Raw genomic sequence first — 24,386 nt, 5'->3', positions numbered from 1 at the left:
CGCGCACACGCGCACACGCGCACACGCGCACACGCGCACACGCGCACACGCGCACACGCGCACACGCGCACACGCGCACACGCGCACACGCGCACACGCGCACACGCGCACACGCGCACACGCGCACACGCGCACACGCGCACACGCGCACACGCGCACACGCGCACACGCGCACACGCGCACACGCGCACACGCGCACACGCGCACACGCGCACACGCGCACACGCGCACACGCGCACACGCGCACACGCGCACACGCGCACACGCGCACACGCGCACACGCGCACACGCGCACACGCGCACACGCGCACACGCGCACACGCGCACACGCGCACACGCGCACACGCGCACACGCGCACACGCGCACACGCGCACACACACACACACACATTAATTTCAATATACAACAGATTCGTTGATTTCTCTGTAAAGGATGAACATCATGATACGTGTTTTGCACAGAAATAAATGCACTTGCTGTTATAAACATTTCATTCGCATGCATCGGATTTTTATATAAACAATATATAAAAATGCAATACATGCAAGTGTTGAAAATGTTTATAACAGCAAATGTATTCTTTTCTGTACAAAACACATGTATCATGTTCATCCTTACAGAGAAATTAACAAATATAAGGGTATATTGAAATTAATGAGCGGTAGTGTATATAAAAAAGTTAACTAATATATAAATTTAAATATATTAGTTAAGAGATGGAGAGATATGGGAAGAAGGAAGGGCAGGGAGAAGTGAAAGAGGAAGGAAAGTGGGATATAGGAAAAAGAGATAGAGCAATAGAAGCGAAGGTAAGAGAGCTAGAAAGGTAGAGAGAGTTAGAAGAGAGAGACAGAAGGAGAAGTAATAGTAAAAAGAGTGGAGGTAGAGGAGGGAAGGCGAAAGAGAGCGGTAGAGAAGCTATGGCTAGAGATGGCGGAAGAGGGAAAAATAAAAGAGGTAAAAGAGATAGGAAGAAAGATGGGGAAAGAGAAGATGGTTTTAGTTAGGTTAAAAGATACAGTAAAAAACGGAGAGGTAATGCAGAAGAAGAATGTGTTGTAGAATAGAGAATTGACATGAACCTTGAAGGAAAGAATAAAGAAAATTTCAATGGCGCTTGAGAGATTAGCTGGAGAGGAGAGAATGAATGGAGGATATTATTGGGTAAAGTACGGAAATAATTTGGATAGATGGGAAGTGGTGGGTTGGGATGATGAAAAAGACGTCCTTATAGTGTGGAAGGGAAAATTATAGAGGGCAGAGAGAAAGAAGGAGAGGGGAAATAAAAAGAAAAAAAGGGGTGGAGGAAAGAGGGGGGAAAAGGCCCGAAAGAAAGGGGGAGGGGTTTTTGAAGGTTTTGGGGAAGTTTTGGCTATGGCTAGAAAATGGCGGAAAAAGGGGGAAAAAAAAAAAAGGGGGGTAAAAGAGATAGGAAGAAAGATGGGGAAAAAAGAGAAAAAAGGTTTTAGTTGGGTTTAAAAAATACGGGGAAAAAAAAGGGGAGAGGTAATGCAGAAGAAGAATGTGTTGAAAGGGAGCATGGAAAGAATAGAGAATGACATGACCTTGAAGGAAAGAATCAAAGAAAAATGCAATGGAGCCTTGAGAGGATAGCTGAGAAGGAGAGAAGGAATAGGAGGAGAGATTGGGTAAAGTACGGAAAGATTTGGATAGAGGGGAAGTGGTGGAGTTGGGATGAGGAAAAAGACGTCCTGATAGATGGAAGGGAAAATGAGAGAGGAGCAAAAAAAGGAGGGAGGAGAAAGAGGAACAGAAGAGAAGGGAAAGGGTAGAAAGAGAGGGACGAAAAAATGAAATGGAAAGGTAGTGAGGAGGGTGGAGAAACGTTGGGAGGGGAGTGCGGAGAGAAGAGGGAGGAGAGAGAGAGTAGGGAGGAAGAGAGTGTGCTGAGGTTGAAGGGAAGGGGGAAAGAAGTCAGAGAGAGTAGAGTGTGGAAAGTAAAAAGGAGTGAAAAAGAGAAAAAAGAGGGGGGAGTGGGAAGAAAGAAATGCAGCAGGAAGCAGGAGGGGAAGGAACAGGAAGGAAGTCCAAAGATAGGCTTTTGAGATGTAGCGGGAGTGAAGGGAAAACAGGAAGAGTTTGGGAAAGGATAAGAAAGTGGGATGTTGGGGAGTTGATGGAGACGTGGCTGGAACAGGAAAAATGGGATAAGCGAATAACGGAATGCAAGTGTGAGAGGTAGAGCAAGGGAGAGTGTGTGGTAAGCGAAGGGCGAGCACAGTGTGAGAGAGAGAAGGTGTGAGAGTGGAGGAAGTGCGGAGGGTTCAGATAGAGAGACCGTGGAGGCTGAAGAGAAACAGGAAAATTGAGGTTAGAGAGACAGACGTAGAAGGGGAAGAGTATAGAGCGCTAGGGTAAAGAGCTAGGGAATTCTGGGGAGTTCGGGAATAACGCAGGGAAGCAGTACGGCTATAGAATTGGGGAAAGAGAGACGCGGTAGTACGGGGAACATAGACGAGCTTTTCAAGAGGAAGAAAGATACAATGGAGAAGGAAGAAGGGGCGGTTGAGAAAGGGAGCAAGGACCTTTCAAGAAAAGCAGGAAGATAGTGAGAACGCCACCAGGGGGGGAAGATATAGATATGAAAGGGTTGTTGAGAGAATTAGGATAAGAGCTGAGGGAGGGGTTAAGGGGAGTGAGAAAAGAATTAAGAGAGGTGACGAAGGAGCAAAGGGAGACAATGGTGGAAGAAGTTGAGAAGATAAGGAACGAACTAAAGGAGAGAGAGAAGAAATGAAGAAAAAAGGAAGAGAGAAGAGTTTAAGAATAGAATAGAAGATTTGGTAGAAAAATTGGAGGGGATGCAAATGGAGTTAAAGAGAGGATTTCGTGATGAAGGAAAAAGTGCAGAAGGAAGCGGTGGAGGGAAAAGGGAGGGGGTAGGGAAAAGTCTGATTGGAAGGAGAGGGTGGAAAAGCTGGATAGGAGGTGTAAAGTGAAGGAGAGGGGAGAAAGGAAGAGAAATATCTTGATAAAAGGATGAAATTAGATACGGGAGGAATAAAGGGGGAAATAGAGGAGGTGATAAAAAAGATAGGCTTAGAGGTTAAGATAGGGGAGATTAGAAAAATAGATGCGGGAAGGAGAAAGAAGGGAGGTATGGCAGTAGTAAGAGTAGGAAGTGAGAAAGAGAAATCAAGAATAATGAGAAATAAGTGGAAATTGAGAGACAAAAGTACTTGGATAGAGGAAGATTCGACATGGGAAGAAAATGGAGGGTAAATCAAGTTGCATGGAAGGCAAGAGGAGAGGGTACGGATAGGGCAGGGAGAGGTATGGATAGAGGGGGAGTGGTGGGTGTGGGATAAGGTAAGAGATGTGCTTAAGGATAGTAGAGGGAGGTGTCGGGAAGCAGGGCAAGAGAAAGGGTAGGAAAGCAAAAGAGAGGAAATGCAAAAGTAGGTTGAGTAGAAAAGAAAGAGGGAACGGGTTGATGAAAGAAGAGTAGAGATTGAGATGGCTAAGAGGGAGGAATTAGAGAGAAGATTTGGAGAGAAAGAGAGAAAGGAGGGAGAAAAGAGAGAGAGAGAGAGAGAGAGAAAGAGAGAGAGAGGAGAGAAGGAGAATATATAATAAGGTGGCTTTTTGGAATGTGGCGGGATTAACAAATAAAGATAAGAGTTTTGGAAGGGGCTGGAGGAATGGGATGTAATGGTGTTATGTGAGAAATGGGTGGATGGTAAGGGATGAGAAAAGATAAAGAAAAGGCTGCCAAGAGGTTACGTGTGGAAAGTGCATAAAGCAGGGAGGAAGAATCGGAAGGGTAGGGCGGTAGGAGGAATGATAGTAGGAGTGAGGGTAGGGGTCAAAATGGAAAAAAGAAGGACGAAAAAAGATAAAAAAGGAATGCTATCGATAAAGGTGAGGTTAGGGAAGAAGTGGTGGAACATAGTAGGAGTGTATATAAATAAGATATGGACAGGAAATGGGAAAACCTAAAGTAATGGGTGGAAGAAGATAGAGACGGGAGTGAAGGTGCTGATAGGGCGGATTTTAACGCAAGGACGGGAAAGGAGGGGGGATTCGTAGAAGAGGGAGGAAAAGAGAGAGGAGAAGGGGAAAGAAGAACGAAAGATGGCACGGTAAACGAGGAGGAAAGAAAGTTATGTAGGTTTTTGGAAGGGCATGGGTGGGCGATTTTTAAAGGAGGAATTAGAGAAGATGAGGAGGGAGAATAGACGTATACAGGGAGGAGAGGGGAGTCGGTGATTGACTGCGTGTTGGGGAACAGGAGGACAAAGGAGAGGATAGAACGGGTAGTGGTGAAAGCAAAGGTCGACTCAGACCACCAGCCAGTGACGGCGTGGGTAGAAAGGGTGGAGGACGGTTTGGGTAAAAGGAAAGGGGGAAGGGCGGAAGTAAGAGAGGAGATTAGTCGGAGGAGGGCAGGAAAAAATTTAAAGAGTTAGTGGGGGACAAGCAAATTCAGGAAGGAGAGTGGAAGAGGAGTGGCAGGGGCTGAAAAGGAAGATAGGGGAGGTATTAAGGGAAGTGAATGGGAAGGGCAAAAAGGAGAAAAGGGCTGTTGGGGTGAAGAATGTAAGAAAGGGAAGAGAAAGAGCTCATGTTAAGGAAATAGAGAAGGAAAGGAAGGAAGAGTGGCAGTTATAGGGAGGAAAAACAGCGATACAAGAAGATGTATAAGGAGAAGAAAAGAAGAGAAGTGGAGAAATGGGAAGGGGAGGTAAAGAAGATTAGGATAGAGGGACAGATATGGAAGGTGGTAAACAGGGAGACAGAGGAGAAGAAGATTGAACGAGGGAATTAGTATGCAGGAATGGGATAGGTATTTCACAGATTTGTTGGGAGGAGTTGTAGGAGGAAGAGGAAAAGATAAGGAGAGAAGAGATGTGCGAAATGGTGGGAAAGCTTAGAAAGGGAAAAGCGATGGGAAGTTATGGAATACCAAATGAGGTATGAAAGTTTAGTGGGGAGGTGGTAAAGGAATGGTTGTGGGAGGTATGTAATAGAGTGTGGAAAGAAGAGGGTTGGCCGGAAGGTTGGAGGGAGGGAATTATAGTGCCCATAAAAAAGAAGGGGAAGGGGAAGAAAGTGTGGGACTACAGAGGGGTGATGTTAGCACAAACGGAATACACGGTGTACGCTGCTGTTTTGGCGGAAAGTTTGAGGAAGGAGGTAGAAGAAAAGGGATTGCTTCCGCAGAGTCAGACAGGGTTTAGAAGAGGGGTAGGGACCACGGACAACATGTATGTATTAAATTACTTAATAAATAGGCAGGTAAATTAAAGAAGGGGAAAATAGTGGTGTTGTTCGTGGACTTGAAGGCAGCTTTTTTGACTCGGTGGACAGAATGATTCTGGTGGAAGCGATGAGGAAAAGAGGAGTGAGGGAGGGCTTGGTGATGAGATGTAAGGAACTGTTGAAAGATGCAGGGTAAGGGTGGGAGAGAAGCTGGGAGAGAAGTTTTGAACAGAAAGGGGAGTTAGACAGGGGTGCCCGTTAAGTCCGATTTTGTTTACGTTGCTGTTGACGGACAAAGAAAGGTACCGAATGAAAAAATTAGAGTGTAATAAGTCTTATATGAAAAATAAGAAGAAAGAAAAAAATAAAATATGAGAGATAAGTACGTAAAGTAAGCAGAGAGGAAAGAGGAATGAGAGGTGGTGACGATTAGATATTAGTACACAGTAGAGGAGAAAAATGAATAAATTAACGGAGAGAAATAGTGGAATGGGATAAATATTTTAGAATAAATATAACGGAAAATATATATATATGGACATGGATGGCGCGCCCGTTAGTGCAGTGTAAGGAGTAGTTAAGTGTAAGGAAAAAAAATGAGAGCCGAGAAAGCGAAGTGTGATAAGTCTTATGCGAGAAGTAAAAAGAAAGAAGAAAACAAAATATGGGAGAGACAGATATGTAAAGTGAGCGGAGAGAAAAAAAGAAACGAGAGGTGGCGAATGGACATTGGTACAGTGGATGAGAAAGGGAATACATTTTAACGGAGAGAAATGGTGATGTGGGATGAGTTTTAAGGTAAAATGAAACGGAAAAAGTTTGGAGCGCGCGCGTAGCGCGCGTGCGTGCTAGTCTATAATAAAAAAATCTATGGAGACGCGAGAAGTTGTTGTTTGGAGTCGAATATTTCGCACGTAGTGTTGTCGCTTTTCCGCGTGCGTGATTGGCCAATGCTGCGTGCGTGCGGTCGATACGATGCGGCGATCGAGATCGCGCTGCGAGTTTCGCGTGGCGTCGCGTGCGTGTATGTATGTATGTACATATGTGTATGTGTCGTGTGATGTGACAGCTGGCATCGGTTGCGCGAGGTTAGTGGGATTATTTATATAACATTTATATTTTGAATAAAAAATTGATACATTGTTTTTCTCGATTCTGATCAGCTTTTTTAAAGGCATAGTAAATAAATAAATATATATAAATTATATTTTACATATTAATGTCTTTTAACACGTCATCTGTAATGTTTCAATATTTATTGCTTGCTCGCGCGCGTGCGTATAAATCTAATCTGGTATACGTTACAGTAACTATAGATTTTTGATACAGATTTATCTTTGTAATCGTATATTTTATATATATATATATATATATATATATATATATAAGTAGATAGGCTACGTTTGTTCTAGACCACATACCGAGGGCGAGGGGTGGTGAGGGGGCGGGGGGGGAATCGTGGGCGGGGGAACCGCGGGCGGGGGGGAACCGCGGGGTGGGGGAGGGGGAACCGCGTTCTTGGGCGCCGCGGGGAGGGGAGGGGGAACCGCGTTTTTCGCGCGCCGCGGGAGAAGGGGGAGGGGGAAACCGCGTTTTTCGGGCGCCGTGTTTTCCGGCGCCGCGGGGCGAGGGGGTCCGCGTTTTCCGGCGCCGCGGGGCGAGGGGTCCGCGTTTTCCGGCGCCGCGGAGCGTTTGCGTTTTCGCCGCGGAGCGGGGCGAGGGGGTCCGCGTTTCGCCGCGCCGCGGAGTCCGCGTGACGTCACACGGCACGCTCGAGCTCGCGTTATTTCTCCATCGTAGATGTTTCCTCCGTCCCCCGGTCGCGCGCGTCTTCTCGTTTGCGCGGTTTCTCTCTCCCTCGTTCGCGTTCTCGTTCAGAAATTATGCATAAACTACAAATAGAAAAATTGCTTACCACCTCTTGATTTCAACCTGAAACCCCCGGCTCTTGAGTTACCTTCCGCACTGTGTGTGTGTGACACAACATTGATTGTCTTTTTATTGTTACACTTATTGTTACACTTATTGTTAATCTCTTAGCAGTATATGTTTCTTAATTTTAGATAATATACACTTAAAATATTTCTCCAGACACTTACATTTCTTCAAGCACATATATTTCCATCTTGATAAAAAGAGAACGTTTCTCTTATGAGGATGAACCAATTTATTTGGAGATCGAGAAAATCTGGATGCGATCGGAGATCGGCGATTCCGAACTCGCGATGGAATAGATATCGCACTACGTCGACTCTCTTCTTATACAATCTGCTACAGTTTCTCATCTGCGGTTCGCTAATTTTCACAGTCTTGAATTTAGAATTACGTATTGGTTTGCAAAGTTTTGCGTACTCGCTCATATCGGTGGGCTTTGATATACAGCTCTTAAGATGGCGAACCAATTGTTGTATAAACCGCACGATCAAGCACACCAACCGACTCTCACTTCTAGTCCTCGACTACTGAGCGTACCTTCAAATTCATCCTTCTACATCACACTATTGTCCCATCGTTTGTTTATCATATCTAATTTCATCTCCGCATCCGTACAATTGCACCTCCGAAAAATCTGCGATGTGCAGTTTTGCACACGTGCGATGAAGTCACCGCGAGACATATTCTCGAAAATGATATCGCGCCATTGACTTTCAGTGATTTGATCTGTAAAACAGCTATTGAACCGCGATCAAACAGCTATCAAACAGGTATTGAACCGCTATGAAACAGCTATCAAACAACTAAAACAGCTCTTGAACCGCTATAAAACAGCTGAAAACAGCTAAAAACAGCCATCAAACAACAAAAAACAACTAAAAAACAGCTAAAAATAGCTCTTGAACAGCTAAAAACAACTATTAAACAGCTCTTGAACAGCTATCAAACAACTAAAAACAACTGAAAAAACAGTTAAAAGCAGCTCTTGAACAGCTAAATACAGCTATCAAACAACTAAAACAGCTATCTGTATAACAGCTATCTGTATAACAGCGATCTGTATAACTGCGATCTGTATAACTGCTATTGAACCGCTATCAAACTTCTTTTAAACAACTAAAAACAGCTTTTAAACAGCTATCAAACAACTAAAACAGTTATCTGTATAACAGCGATCTGTATAACTGCGATCAGTATAACTGCTATTGAACCGCTATCAAACTTATTTTAAACAACTAAAAACAGCTTTTAAACAGCTATCAAACAACTAAAATAGCTATCTGTATAACAGCGATCTGTATAACTGCGATCTGTATAACTGCTATTGAACCGCTATCAAACTTATTTTAAACAACTAAAAACAGCTCTTGAACAGCTAAAACGTCTATATTATACTACAAAGTATGTGGGAAAAGGAAATAAAACGTTTATATATACATATATAGTTTATTTCAAAAAAATCATAATTTTTTCTGGTGTCGCGACCACCAGTTAAATATTTCTAATACATTTTGTAATGCGCAATTCTTAACATGTTTTCCGCATCTTACAGTATTAGTAACATCTAGATTATTTAAAGATTCGATATCTTCGTAATCTGCATCCAAAGTCTCAATTTTTAGATGTCTTCTCGCTTTATTCTCAAGCAGATCCACCAGCCATTCTCGTTTCTGGCATCCCTTGACGTACACAAGAGTCGACGTCTCGTCACCCTCTCCAAGTACAGCCGATGTAATTAGATGTTTCGCCATGCTGTAGGACACGTTTCCGTCCTCCCATCGTAGTCCATGGTAATTCACAATCAACCAGGAAGCGCATGATCTGTCGGATTTCGCGAGGAGACTCCATGGCATGGGACATGTAAAAATGTAATGTGCCAAAACGGCCCCGTTTCTCAGAACCGCCACCTCCTTTACGACAAATTTCATCCCAACGGTGAATCCCTGCAGATCGACAACGTCGGTACGATCATAACGAAACGGCGGAGCAATCTGTATCTTATCGCGGTACATCAGTGTCTTTTATATTGTAATATCTGCGTATATTGCAATATCTGCTGATATTACAATTTACATAGTTTGCGCACTACGTTTGACAACGGACAGTATTCGATTACACGATCATGCAAGATGAGACAATAGGCGGTAGTATTTGCAGGTACATTTTCTTTACAATCAAATTCTATTCGCACATCCACGGTGGCGCGTTTGACAGATTCGTTTTGTCGCGAGTAATTGATGACAACAAAAGGTCCTTCCATCAGGAATGTATACAAGCTGCAATGCGTATCGAAGAAATCGTATCCGTAATAAGTTTTACGAAAACGCGCATACGTATTGAAAAGAACGGCATATCAATTTTTAATAAAATCCAGATTCATGTCGTTGTACGGATAAAATTCCGAGTTTAGATAAAGTTTCACGTTGGTCAAATTACAGGCATCGAATACGCTAACATTTTGAGACATGATATTCTTGCGGCCGGTCTGCAGCGCAAAGATAACGTACCGCGGCTTCTCCAGCTGAGTCGCCGTTTTGACGGCCCACGAATGCTTGGTCGTGCTCTGCAACATGGGATACTCGTACAGATCCCACGAACGGAAACTGACACTAAGATATTGCCCGCTTTCCAAGGCCCGTAGCATAGATAGCTTATTGACCTCGTTTAACGTAACGTGAGGCATTCGCCACTGTATTTTAAACAATTCGATTTCCGGCTCCGTCGCAGGATTTCCTTCAATGCAATTGTCATCGCTACGCGCACGTATCAAAATTAATTCGTGACGAACATTAACAACGACGCGTTTGTAATCCTCGCAAAAGCCCAGCAACAACTTGAGCGGTACGCAAAAGTTAAAGTATCCTTCCGGTATGCTCAATGTAACGTCCCAGCCAGCATTCCGCATGAGTTGAGAATCATTATACGATAGCGATACGTAGTTCTTGATGGTACTGGTTATGCCAACGTTTTTGTTGCGATCAATCTCCACACCGTTGAGCTCGTATCGAATCTCATCGAACATGAACGCCACACAATTATTCGCAAGCGTTGTCACAGACTCGTCATTCCTTCTCTTTATTACCAATTGTCCTTCAACGTAGAGAAAGCTTTCACATGGCAACGTGTATAAATTCTGCTGTTGTATGGGTATTCTTATCTCATCGTTATGTCCAAACGTTGTGTTAGCGTACGGATTGTACGTGTGTGTCTCAATCTTGACGACGCTGTCGTCAAAGATCGGTTCATCTCCAATGTTTAAGATATTAGCCATTTCGCTTCGTTCAGTACGAGCATCTCACGTTATCGCTGTCGTCTTCGTACATGCAGTCTAACGGTGATCTCTTCTTCGCGAAAATCAATCAATCGACCGTCCTGATCCACGACGCGAAGCGTCAAGTCCAAAATGCTCCGTACGACGATCGGAAGGTAAATGATCTGTGCCGGCGTTTCCGATATCTTATATCCTGGTGGCACGCTCGGTGAAAACTCGTGTATCGTGTGCACGTACTTGTCGTTGCTGTACGCACTCGCTGTCACGTTACACTCTATGCGAATAATGTTTACGTTGATGATATTTAGCGGAACATCCGATTCGTGCCATTGTCGCGACTCCAGCACGCGATTCGCTGAAAATCCCAGCAGCGATCCAATGTTGTTCGGTTTTGTGAAATTTATCCGATAAGCGCACTTGATCTCGCTCTTCATCGTATTGCTATTAGCATGAATAATAATCAATGGGTGCGGTTCAATTTCGTTTGTCGAGACATTATTGGATGGGTCCCATAAAAGAGCGCGTTTCAGATACATGTCTATATCACGCAGTTCGTACGATCCTTCGGGAATGGTAATCTCCTTGTCGTTGTCGTCATAGTAGAATTTATTGTTCGACGAATTTACATTCGGTATCGTGTGATAGGTTTCAAAATCTGTTAGACTGAGCTCGTAATCGCCATCGCTCAAATCCACGGCGGGAAAGTAGCTTACCGCGAGGATGCTGCTCTTGCCGGTGAGCGTAAATGTCTGTGACATGTTTGAATGAATACTGAGATTAAACAGCGTAACGCCGGTCTTTAAATTGATTGTCAACCGACTGTAGAAAACGCAGACACAGTTGTCCGCAATTGCTTTGATCGTATCGCTGATAAGGCGTGCGATTGTACTCTATTACATTGTTCTCTAGATACTGCGCCAATTCTCTCGGTGGTCGAAAATTGCCAAAACTGTCGAAATATATGGCACGATCTCCCTTCTTCGCATATGCCACCCAGTGAGTACCCGGTCCCTCAGTATTATCCAAATTCACGATACCGCTCTCGTTTCGACGTATACCGCCGATCGGTAACGAGTCGCGCAAGAAAACACCTCTAAAATATGGAATGCGCATACGTTTTGCCAATTGTTGCAGTTGCACATTGGTAGTTACACCCTTGGGAATTTTTAGCGTCCCTTCGACGTTTTTTTTTTTTTTTGAGACTTCCCGTCCGAGTTTGTACGGAGCGAGATAAAGTCCGTGACCTTCCATGGCGCGATTGTGACGTTGCATCTCTTCCAGCTGACGTCGCGCGGCTTTGTTGTCATTCACGGCCTTTGCGACTCCTGCCGCTCCGCCGACCAACGAGCCGAAAACCCCTAATAACGGCAGGATCGGTAGGATACCACCGCGTTTTGCTACCGGAAGTATTCGCTTGGTCTTCTTCTTTTTCTTCGTTTTCAAACCCATACCGAGTTTCGTTTTAGCCTTCATGGCCGCCCAGACGGCTGTAGCCGCAGTTCTCTCTCCAAGAGTCGAATCGTTCGCGATGACACGTTTTCGCGCTTCCGCGGCGAGTATATTGTCTGCCACGTGTCGTTCTGCGAAATCGCTGCTACGCGAGTAGGCTATGTCGTGCTCGCGACACGCCGCGTCCAATGGATTAATACCCCGATCACCTCTTGCCAATCGTGTTTCTAAGCGAGTTCCCGGTCCGCAAAATTGATAGCCGGGGATATGTAATTCGATCGGAAGCGCGTTTATCGCGCGATTCAGCAGACCTCGACCTATCTTCGGCGGCATTCGCCGCAGTTTTTTATCAACGGCGGCGGACCGTCGATGTGCGTTTGCTGACACGGCAAATTATAATGTATTAAACAGCGCCGATATTGCTGAACCTCCGAATCTGTCTTGATATGTTCGGGAAGCTTATCCCACAAATAATCTATGTGATTATAAAACTGTCGCAGTAGAATGACCTTTGGTATATACTTTAACTGCTCGGCGGTTAAATCGTAAATATCGCTGTTATCCGACACGAGCAAAAACATTTTAACGACTGAGCATCTCAGCTCTACGCGTCTCTATAAATAGGCCAGCTTCCTCGATATTATTAATCATTCGTTGTGGAGGGGAGGAAAAATGCGGTTCGTACGACAATCGCGGACGATCAAAGTGACAAACTTTGACGATAGGATGCCGTTAACAAAAGAGGTACACAAACATGGAGGCATGCTACCGATTTCTATACGCGGTATCATCTGCGGTCCGTCGAATTGCGGCAAGACAAACGTCTTGATAAGCTTGCTGGAAAGTCCGCACGGTGTACGTTTCGAGAACGTGTATGTGTACTCGAAATCGTTGCAACAACCGAAATATCGATATTTGGAGAATATACTAACACTGAAAGAAGAGATTGGCTACTTTACGTTCTCGAATAACAGTGACGTCATTCCGCCGAGCGAGGCGCTCCCGAATTCTATTTTTATCTTTGATGACGTGGCATGCGACAAGCAGGATACGATAAGAGAATACTTTGCAATGGGCCGGCACGCGGACATTGACTCTTTCTATCTTTGTCAGACGTATGCGAAGATACCAAACCATCTTATACGCGACAACGCGAATTTATTGATTTTGTTTAAACAGGATGGTACCAATCTGAAACACATATACAGCGATCACGTAAACACAGATATGTCTTACGATGATTTCAGTAAATTGTGTCATACGTGTTAGCAACAAAAGTACGGATTCGTGGTGATAGACAAGGACAGCGCGATTTCAAATGGTCGATACAGAAAAGGGTTTAACGACTTTGCGATATTAAAACGTGGTTAGTTGTTGTCGACGCGTCGATTGAACAACGTTAGCGCAACATGGACAGCAGCGAGGAGATTATAGAGCGCGAGAAGATCGTGAAAGATATTGCGAAAACGAGCAATTCGATTCGCAAAAATATCACGCCTTGAAAACTGGTAAAATGGAGGAAGATATTGCGTTGGAGAGACACTTTAAGCCCCTCATCGAACCTCTAAGGCAGATTGCCGAAAACACCGTTGCTGGCAAAAAATCTGACGTGTCAAAGATTGAGAATGAAACGGCGTGGGAAGACGAAGAGCCGAAGCTCAAATGACAACGACCAAACGCCTCATTTAACGACTCTGTAATGGCTTCAACTCCGGTTACGTTGAAACGATCGATAAATGTGCCATCTAATTTGAGCGAAATAACAAAAACTTTACAACCGCGTAAACCGAAACGATCGAAAGGTTCATTGACTGAACCACCGATAACCTCTGCGCCTTCCGTACAACACACAATGCTCGCAAACGAAGATGTTTTCGAAACCACGAATGACTCACTCGTGATGTCCGTTCGACAGCAGTTGCAAACATCTGAAGGTCAAGAAACGTTGCAAGATCAATTGGGTCCATTGAGCCAAAAGTACATCGGGGCAGTTCTGAGCGGCGATGAAGAAAGCGGTATGGACATCGCGTACGGTGTTAAATTCACCAACAATGGAATGATGCTCGGTAATAAACGTTTTGACGTGAACCATGCGGACAACATAATTATCGACAGCATACGATACAATGGCATACGCGGTCTTTTCGAATTAATCTTTAAGAAATATCCCGATGACGATATCTACACGGAGGACGATATGCAAACGTACAAGAGCATTCTGTTAATGACGAGTGTTTATAAACGCAATTATGATGCTCACACTCACATAAAGGGCAATGGGGGATACAAGTACACACATATAATCGGGCCGCGGATTTCAGGTAAAAAAGCTGGAAAAGGTATACCGCGTGCCATGACAGGCAACAAGATCGACCATATAATTGCACAGTCGATTTCGGGTAAAAAAGCCGGAAAAAGTATACCGCGTGCCATGACATTAAACGACAACAAGATCGACTATGTTCATTGGGACGATCCCAACGAGCTTGTGGATCGTCTCCGATTGCTCGAAGCTTCGCGCCTAGCGGGTCACACCGGTCACGATAACGAAATCCTGTCGATTATCGAGAAACTTCGCGAGGCTGGACTTATTATAAATTAAGTGGCGCGACAGCGAGTCATTCAATCAACATCGAAATGCCGATCAACAAGTTTGGTATATCGCTCGGAAAAGGCGGTGCGGAACCGTACTATCAATGGAGAGGATTAATCAGAAATTACGTGCGAGATAACGCTCTTTGCAGGGTCGCCACCGACTTTGACGCGAAATCGCGCAAGATTTGACGGATAGCGCCGCCTGTAGATGATGGCGATGCAGCCAACAAACGCTATGTGCAGCAGAGCGTGCAAATTTTGGAAGATCGACAGGATGAAATGGAGAGAAAGATGGCTGTATTCCAGAATAATATGCAAATTACCCTAAACAAACTTCAAAAGATGATTCAAGATGTAATTGCGAATCATCGCGAATAGATAAGAACGTACATCTGATATCTGCGTCAGTTGCGCGTCATCGTCATGGCTGGTAAGAAGCAATCAGCTGAGAAACGGTGGCTGGTGGAAGAATTACACGCTCCTGCGAGAAGAAATTTTTCTCGAAGACGCGTCATAGTACGCGGATACGATGACCTGTGGTAGGCGGATGTGGTCGAGATGCGACCATACACGCGATTTAACAGAGGCTACCACTACATACTCACCGTTATCGACGTGCTGAGCAAGCACGCATGGGCCGTACCGCTCAAGACCAAGAGCGGACCCGAGGTTACCACGGCGATATCAAGTCTGGGCCAGAACTCATAGCCGAAAGTCGTCGCGTATCAATCCTCGTCTAAAGACAGCACGGCTCTCTCCCTCTTAAATCGCTGCTTGAATCGCTACTCGCTCGTTTCGTCTTAAAGTGCGGATCATAGTTACTTATATTTTTTCATTAAGTGTGCTACTTAGCGAGGGGTCCGAAAACTTCCGGTCGTGCTCCGCTCGCGATCGTTCTTCTGCCGCGCCCTCAAGATTTCCGTTCGACGCGTACAAGATCTCCGCTCCGCGAGAGGCTTCGATGCGAGAAGCTGAGACAAGATTTCCGTTCGCGATACCTGGCAGAAAAGTACGAACGACTCAGAAGATTTCCGAATCCGCGGCGCACGATCCGTTGTTCCCCTTCGCGTCTTTTCCGTTCTTGAAATAAAGACTATATATTTCTTTGTGCAATCTGTGTTCCGAGTGCTTTAATCTTCATTCCTCCCGCGAATTTACGACTCGCGTTATCCACGCTTCTCGCTCAACTCTGAGCGGAATCCAGATTCAGGGCGACCGTCGGAAAGCGACGCCCGAACATTTTGGTCCTTCGAGCCGGATAGAAGCGTGTGGAGGGTCGAGTGTGTGACAAGTGTGCATATTCGTCACCATGTCCGAGCATCTCGAGAAACAGTTGCAGCTTCAACGTTCGATCGAGCGTTATCTCGATAATTTCAAGAAAATCGGAAAGGGGAATTTAACCCCGGCGAAGGTGCGTTCCCGCATTCAATCTTTAAAGAAACTCTGGGCTCCGTTCTTCGACGGCCACGCAGATCTCCTGCATCGGATTCCTGAATCGAGCCGAGCAGCTCTGAGCTACTTCCAGGACAACGCCTTCGACACGACTCTCGCAGCCTATCAACACGCCCTCGACTACATGACGGATTGCCTGGAGGAATTGGAGCCGGTCGTGAGTCCGAACCCTATTTTCTCGAGTTCGCGATCGAACTTAACGGTACCGGCGTTCTCTCTCTCTGTTTGCACAAGCTCGCGCACAAGCCTGATCTCAAGAGTCAGATGAGGAAGGAACAAATGAAAAGAATCCGTTTACTGAAAGAAAGATTGCGTTTCGTGATTTATATGTAATTCAAATCAAAAGTTTAAAGTGGGCAGAACTATACAAAGAATACCAACATTTGTTGCATAGGAAAAGGGAAACTGCCTTAAAACCTTCCCAGTATTCGTGAATAAAATTATACATCGGTAATATAAAAATACAATATAAGTACAATAAATGTCTCAAATGCATAAAAGAAACAAATAAATGGTTATTATAGAACAGTCCTTTCTTTAAATATGTATCATAATATACTTGGAGGTTTTACTGAGGTATTTCTTTATCATATAAAATCTTTATTGTAAGAAGAATTGTCATAGTAGGTTCTCGTATAATTTCTTTTGACGTAGTCAAGCTTGGAATTAGTTGTTCTTCTCTAAAGAAAGGATCGTTTGAAACATAAACATAATTCAATTAATACAAGAATATCACTTCAGATAGAATTTATATAATCTGGGAAATAATGCATCAATCTTTTATTTCAAATAACGAATTACTATCATCAGTCTATTCAGTGATGTTATTTGTAATGTTAATACTGATTAAGTATTACTAAATAAGTGTCGAAATCTCGGCAAAGCATTATACTATATCATGAGCGATTACTACCACATAAGCTATATACATGACATGAGCAACAACAGAAACGTAAGCGCTAAGTTTCTCACTGAATTTACTAGACTAAATCTTGTACTAAGCAGTCTTTGATTGACACATTAATTCACCACAGCATGAACGTAATACTAGATAACTAATAATTCGCAAGATATTTATTAGAAGATTATAAAGTAATTGAATAAGAACTTATATAGCAACGCACGGAAACGGTTATTCGATAGTGTTATTACAATGCCAGGAACGATCTATATATTTCGCAAAGAACGCATTCTCATTTAGTACGTAATACAAGTAAGTGTAACGAATGTCCGCAAATTAAAGTAATAAACGATAAAGAATATGACAGAATCAATTACAATGAAACAATCGTATGAAAGAAAGAAATAAACGTTTTCCTTGTAACTAAAATGGTTGCAACCGAAGGATTAATTATTTGATGTACTTTAGACTGAGCTCAGTGTTACAATTAGACTCGAAATAAACTTTAATCTCTTTTCAAAAGACGAAAAAGTCTTCCTTTCGCTTGCTCTCGTGATTTCTGCGAATTGTTAATTCAAAGGGTAACCTTGAGAGGAGAGATTCTCACTCTCGCAACGTTAAACGAAATCTAACGTTTCCACTCTCGTAACGGTAGACGAAGTCTAACGTTTCCACTCTCGTAACGGTAGACGAAGTCTAACGTTTCCACTCACGTAACGATAGACGATATCTAACGTTAACACTAAAATGTATTTAAACAGGTTACCTTTAGTTTTATGATAACATCACGTAAGAAGTTCATACACGAGTATATCTCGAAAATACCAAGCCAAAACCTCGTTTATCCAGGACTTCGAAAGGGCGTTTTATCTCATGCCGAAAAGGTTCTCTCGAACGTTCCAGAAAATGGCTGCCTTCCTCGAACCTTCCACGTGCCGGCATGGCTCGCCAGGATGTATCTCGCTGGCTTCTTCTCAGTGACGATCGTTGTTGTCCATTTCCGATCCGTATATGTTTCACAATTATCTTATTTATCGCACACGAATGGGCCGATCTCAAATACTTTACGACTTAACTGCGAAAAGATGATGCAATTATGCGACTCGAATTTATGTATAACGCACGATGTATCACGCACGATATTTGGGGGACGAATACTCGCTGCTCGCTCGCCCGGGCTGCGCGCCCCTCCTAACATGCTCACGCAAGCGCGCGGGAAGCCCGCGCTCGGCTGCTCTCGAACGGTCGCGGTCGGGCCCTGTTTTGGCGCGCACACACACATTCGAGCGCTCCGACCTACCGCAAGATGAACGCCATAGGTGCCAATACATGGGAGCGTCCGAACGTCGAGCGTCGAGCGTCAAACACGTGCGCATCACCTTTGCGCAGGATTCTAAACCGTACAGATTTCAGCGTCTTGACGCTATTCCTATTGCAATGGCGAGTGACGAGGTAAGTAGGTTATGTTCCTGTTTTGGCATATCTCTTGTTGAGATAAGTAATTAAAATATTGTATGTTAATAGGCATCAGATATAACGTGCGGCGTGTGCACGGCAACAATTGTAAGAAAAAATATTAAGAGTCACCAATGTGTGCAACAATGGCACGGTATTACCATCGAGTCTGAGTCCCAAATATTTTATCCTACAAATGGTATGGCCTATAATTCATTAAATTATACAATAATATACAACTATTGTATATATACATATATACATACATATATATATATATATATATATATATATATATATACAGGGTGTTCGATATAAAAGTAACCACCCGAATAGGGGGGGTAGATTGGGTCAAACTGAAAAGAAAAGTCTCGTACTATTTTGCAAAATTCGCAATAGTTAACGAGTTGTATTATATGATGCCTATTAACATACAATATTTTAATTACTTATCTCAACAAGAGATATGCCAAAACAGGAACATAACCTACTTACCTCGTCACTCGCCATTGCAATAGGAATAGCGTCAAGACGCTGAAATCTGTACGGTTTAGAATCCTGCGCAAAGGTGATGCGCACGTGTTTGACGCTCGACGCTCGACGCTCGGACGCTCCCATATAATGGCACCTTATGGCTGCACCAACACAATCTCTCTCTCTTTATACGTTGATTTCAAACACTATCACATCTGCCTCCGATTAAATTGCCTCCGTTCGATGGCGACCACGACGACTGAGAGACGTTTCGCGATAGATTCACCGCGTTAATTAAGAATAACAAAGATCTCGATGATTTCGCGCGCATGCATTTTCTCGCTTTATGTTTGAAGGGTCGCGCGGCCGAGTGCATCGCAAATATCTCGATTACCGCAGATAATTTCGCCATTGCATGGCAAGTTCTCATCGCGCGGTACGAGCACAAACGAAGGTCGCTTAATTTGCATCTTTCTACTCTAATTGAGAAAATCACGCGCGAGTCTGCTTCGGATTTACAGACATTGTACGATAAAGTCAGTACCGCGGTAGCTTCTCTTAAAAATCTAAAGCGCCGACCTGATGAATTGTGGAACGATGTTCTCGTTCACCTCATCGTACATAAATTAGATCCGATAACGCGTAAAGCGTGGAGTGTAAAATCGAGCGATACCGATGATCTGCAATCATACGAAGACCTTTGTCGGTTTCTCAAATCTCGTACCCGCGCGCTCGAAGACTGTGCGATCGGTTCCTCAAGCAAAACCGCGTCGAAATCTGCGAACTCGTCGCGAGTGCACGCCGCGAACGCCTCCGCCAACGATTCGACTCCGTGTCCTTTATGTAAAGCGTCACACTTCATAAATCTGTGTCCATCGTTTATAAGCAAGAATGCGAGTCAGCGTCGAGAGATCATTAAACAACACAAAAGGTGTTTTAATTGCTTAAGTACCAAACACTCCGTGCAGGATTGCAAAAGTAAATATTCTTGTCGCGTATGTCATAAAAGGCATTACTCTCTGCTGCATTCTGACTCGGACTCTTGCTTCAGTGCCACAGGCGCTGTCTCTAGCGACAGTTCGTCCTCAAAAGACAATGCGGCGATTAACGGCTCGTCGCCTCAAGCCTCTGACTCGAAATCGGAGGTCAACTCTCTTTTCGCGGCTGCGAAAAATCGCTCGCCGATTCTATTGGCGACAGCGTGGATCACGGTCCGCAGTTCGTCCGGTCGTACCGCCGTCGTCAGAGCGTTACTCGACCAGGGCTCCGAGATGACGTTTATCTCGGAGAACTTGGCGCAAACCTTGCGAGTCAAACGGATTCGCATGCCGATCTCGATTTCCGCCGTCGGCGGAATTAACGCCGGGACATTTCAAAACGCGACACGCATATTCATTTCGCCGCGCGCGTCTCTCGTCCCGTCCCTCTCGACCACGGCGCTCATTCTCCCGTCCGTAACCTCCTACATTCCGAAACGCAACGCGGATATTTCGTCCATCTCATATCTCTCCGACTTACCGCTAGCCGACACGGATCCGACGAGTCGCGATCCAATCAGTCTCATTATTGGAGCGGATCTCTATAATGAGATTATTCACGACGGCGTGCGTAAAGGGGGGATCGGGCAACCTATCGCGCAAAATTCTATATTCGGATCATCTCTGGACCTGTCAGTTCAGCCGCGTTTCCGGAACAGTCCTCAGCGAAAGTTCCTCGAATCTCAACGCATCATATTTGCTCTCTCTCGCTGGAGAAAGAACTCCGCCGGTTCTGGGAAATCGAGGAGCTTCCGCAGCGATCCGCTCTTACACAAAAAGAGAAGGATTGCGAAGAGCATTTCCGCTCGACTCATTCTCGAAATTCGGAGGGACGATACGTCGTGCGTCTCCCATTTAAGAAAGACCCTTTTATCAAGATCGGGGAGTCTCGGGTTCAAGCCGAGAAAATGTTAAATTTGCTAACTCGTCGACTTCGTGACAAACCGAAAGTTATGAAAGAATATCAGAACTTTCTCGACGAGTACGAACGTCTCGGACACATGAGACCGTTATCTCCCGCGCAAGACAACGAACAAAGCATCTATTTTCCACACCACGGGGTGATTCGGGAAGATAGCGTTACCACACGTCTCCGCGTCATGTTCAACGCGTCAAGCGTCAACTCTAACGGTACCTCTCTCAACGACCACTTGCATATTGGTCCGAAAAAGCAAACCGATATTTCCGCAATAATTGCGTGGTGGCGCAGATACAAATACGTTTATTCGGCGGATATCGCGAAAATGTATCGCCAAATTCTCGTCGATTTCGCGATATAAATTACCAAAGAATTTTATGGAGACGGTCTCCTCACGACGCAATAATTAGTTTCCTGTTGCTAACCGTGACTTATGGCCAAGCCTGCGCGCCCTTTCTTGCCCTTGCCGTTCTCGAGCAATTAACTATCGACGAGGGTAAACACTTTCCCCTCGCCATTCCGATTTTCAGAGAACATATTTACATCGACGATGCCGTATTCGGAGCTGACGACAAGCCTCATATTCGACAAATTCGAAATCAGTTAGTTGCCTTATTAAAACGCGGCGGGTCCGAGTTAAAGAAATGGGCAAGTAACTCCCCCTCTCTTCTAGACGATATTGACGTCGCGGATCATGGGCTAGCCGGTAAAAAGCCCTTCGCGCAAGACGAACAGCTCAAAATTCTCGGTATCGGGTGGAACCCCTCTAAAGATGTTTTCGAATATCGCGTCGTGTTTTCGGATAAAGTTCCCGAAGTTACCAAACGTACCATATTGTCTGCTGTCGCGAAACTTTTTACGATCCGTTGGGCTGGGCCACGCCTGTCACGATCGCCGCGAAAATCTTCATGCAAAGGCTCTGGCAACTTAATATCCAGTGGGATGAGCTTCTTTCCGAATCGGTTTTCGCGAGATGGAACGATATATATTCACGTTTATCAGCTCTCGGTCACGTGCAAATTCCTCGTTGGAACGGCCTCGGGCCTGATGCCGAACGTTCCGAAATACACGGTTTCGCGGACGCTTCGAATCATGCTTACGCCGCCGTCGTTTATATAAAGGTAGTTTCTTCGTCGGGCAAAGTCACGATATCGCTGCTTGTTGGTAGCTCCTTCTATCTAAGGTCGCTCCTTTGAAAACGATAAGCATACCTCGACTTGAATTATGTGCGGCCTTGCTTCTAGCGCGACTTATTGATTTTGTTCGAGCGTTAAATGGTTATCAAAATCTTCCGTATTATTGTTGGACGGATCTCAACATCGTGCTTGCTTGGATCGCTCAAGATTCCATCCTTCGCGATGGAAGACGTTCGTCGCCAATCGCGTTACTCAAATTCAAGCTCTCGTTCCGCGTGCCTCATGGCGACACGTCTCAACTAACGATAATCCCGCGGATTGCGCGTTGCGCGGCATTTTCGGCGATGAAATTCTAAATCATGAACTATGGTGGCACGGCCCTTCCTGGCTCACTCTCAATTCCGACGAATGGCCGATCGGCGACACGCGTCTTCCCGAAAGCGCTCCCCTTGAGGAGAAAACTATCGTTTTGCAATGTCACGCCCCCGGTCAATGGGATCTCGCCACGAAATACTCCTCATGGCCTCGGTTGATTCGCGTCACCGCGTATATAATTAAGTTTACCCGTTTTGACTCGCTCAACCTCGCGCTAACCGCCTCTCCTCCCTCGAAAGGTATCTCGCTCTCCGCGCCCAAATGTAATCAAGCTAAAACCTTTTGGTTTAAACAAATTCAAGCCGATCTGTTTTCGAGCGAAATCAAAACGTTGTCACGAAATCAAAACCTATCGACTAAAAGCTCGATTCTCTCTCTTCGACCGTTTTTAAATCAAGACGGAGTTCTACGCGTGGGTGGGCGCCTCGGCAACGGTCCCTTACCGTTTCCCGTACGCCATCCTATCTTATTATCTTCGCACCCCCTTGTCAAGCTCCTCGTAAATCAAGCTCACTTACGAGCCCTGCACGCGGGACCTCAGCTCACTTTGAATATTCTCCGTCGCGACTTCTGGATCATTCGCGCGCGCAACATAGTCAAAGCGGTTATACATAATTGCGTTACATGCACGCGCGAGCGAGCGGCAGTTCCTACTCAAATCATGGGCAATCTGCCCGAGCCACGCATAACTTCGACAATTCGCAGTTTTCTGCACTGCGGTGTGGATTATGCGGGACCAGTTCTTATTCGCGCTTCCTCCGGTCGCGGTATTACCTCCCGCAAGGCGTACATAGCCTTATTTGTTTGTCTCGCGACGAAGGCCATCCACTTAGAATTGGTTGGAGATTACTCCACTCCCGCGTTTCTAAACGCTTATTCCCGGTTCTGCGCTCGTCGCGGTCTTCCGCAATGTATGTATTCCGATAACGGAACTACCTTCGTCGGGGCAGACCGAGAAATGCATCGAGCGTACAAATTCGCCGTTCAAGACCTAAACTTTCTAAATTTAACCGCGTCAGATAACATTACGTGGAATTTCCTCCCCCTTTCAGCCCCGCATTTTGGCGGGCTATGGGAGGCAGGCGTGCGGAGTATCAAAACTCATTTGCGTCGCGTCTTAGGGACTCACACTTTAACCTTCGAAGAATTCTCGACCTTATTGTGTAGAATCGAAGCGTGTCTGAATTCTCGACCGATCGCTCCTCTCGCCGACACCCTCGATGACTACGAATGTCTCACCCCCGGTCATTTTTTGGTCGGATCCGCTCTCACGGTCAACCCGGAACCATCTTTGCTCGATCTAAACGAGAATCGTTTGTCGCGATGGCACCTAGTCCGACACATTACCGAAAAATTCTGGAAAATGTGGAGTAACGACTACGTGAACACTCTACAACAACGAGCAAAATGGCGAACGGTCAAGCCGCCGATCGGTCTCGGACAACTCGTCCTCTTGCGCAATACCACGTTGCCCCCGTGCAAATGGGAGCTCGGCCGCATAATGCAATGCCATCCCGGGCCCGACGGTTTCACGCGCGTAGTGACCGTGAAAACGGCCACTTCCGAATACCAAAGGCCAATCGTAAAACTATGCGTTTTACCGGTCAACAACGAGGCGACGAGCAATTAATCATACTTCTTGCGTCAATGCGAGACGCGCGTTAGATCTAAGTATTATATTCTAAGCTAGTTTAAGCAATTCGTCTATGTTATTCCACGGCAGGCGGCGTTGCCCCTTTAATTTTCTGTATGTCTCTGTAAACTTCTCGCGCAGATGTTTTATGTTTTTCTAATAAAGAGAAGACAATGAGCGAAAATGAAGCATTATGGAGTGAGAACAAGTAAAAATAAGAAAGAATGAGAGAAGATAAAGCAGTAAAATGCAGTAAAATTAAAAAAATAATGCAGAATGGATGAGAATAAAAGAAACTATATAAAGATAGTAGAAGGAGACTACATAAAGATAGTGGTGAAAGAACGTAACTGAGAGTGAATCAAACAAAATAAAACAAAATGAAATAGAAGGAGCGAGTAAGTAAAAATGAAAAAATTGAAAAATTACAAGGGAGTCTAAAAAATAAAATAATATGTGATTTTTAATTAATAAGAGAGGGAAATGGGTATAGGAGTGGAAGCGGGTGGTTGGCGACCGCGATAGAGAGC

At 44.9% G+C, this 24,386-nt stretch overlaps 1 long non-coding RNA gene across 1 annotated transcript; it reads left to right on the top strand.

The window, feature by feature from the left end:
• Positions 1–407: 407 nt before the first annotated feature.
• Positions 408–6,431, top strand: LOC143903156 (uncharacterized). Its single transcript, XR_013258625.1, has 2 exons — positions 408–1,036; positions 1,508–6,431. It is a non-coding gene; the product is annotated as an uncharacterized LOC143903156 (long non-coding RNA).
• The last annotated feature ends 17,955 nt before the right edge of the window (positions 6,432–24,386 follow it).

The sequence above is a fragment of the Temnothorax americanus genome, unplaced genomic scaffold (assembly GCF_048541705.1).
Source record: "Temnothorax americanus isolate GAGA-0224 unplaced genomic scaffold, ASM4854170v1 Scaffold103, whole genome shotgun sequence".
NCBI classification, from domain to species: Eukaryota; Metazoa; Arthropoda; class Insecta; order Hymenoptera; family Formicidae; genus Temnothorax; species Temnothorax americanus.
Note: the sequence above shows the minus strand (reverse complement) of the source record. Positions and strands in the feature narration are given on the sequence as shown.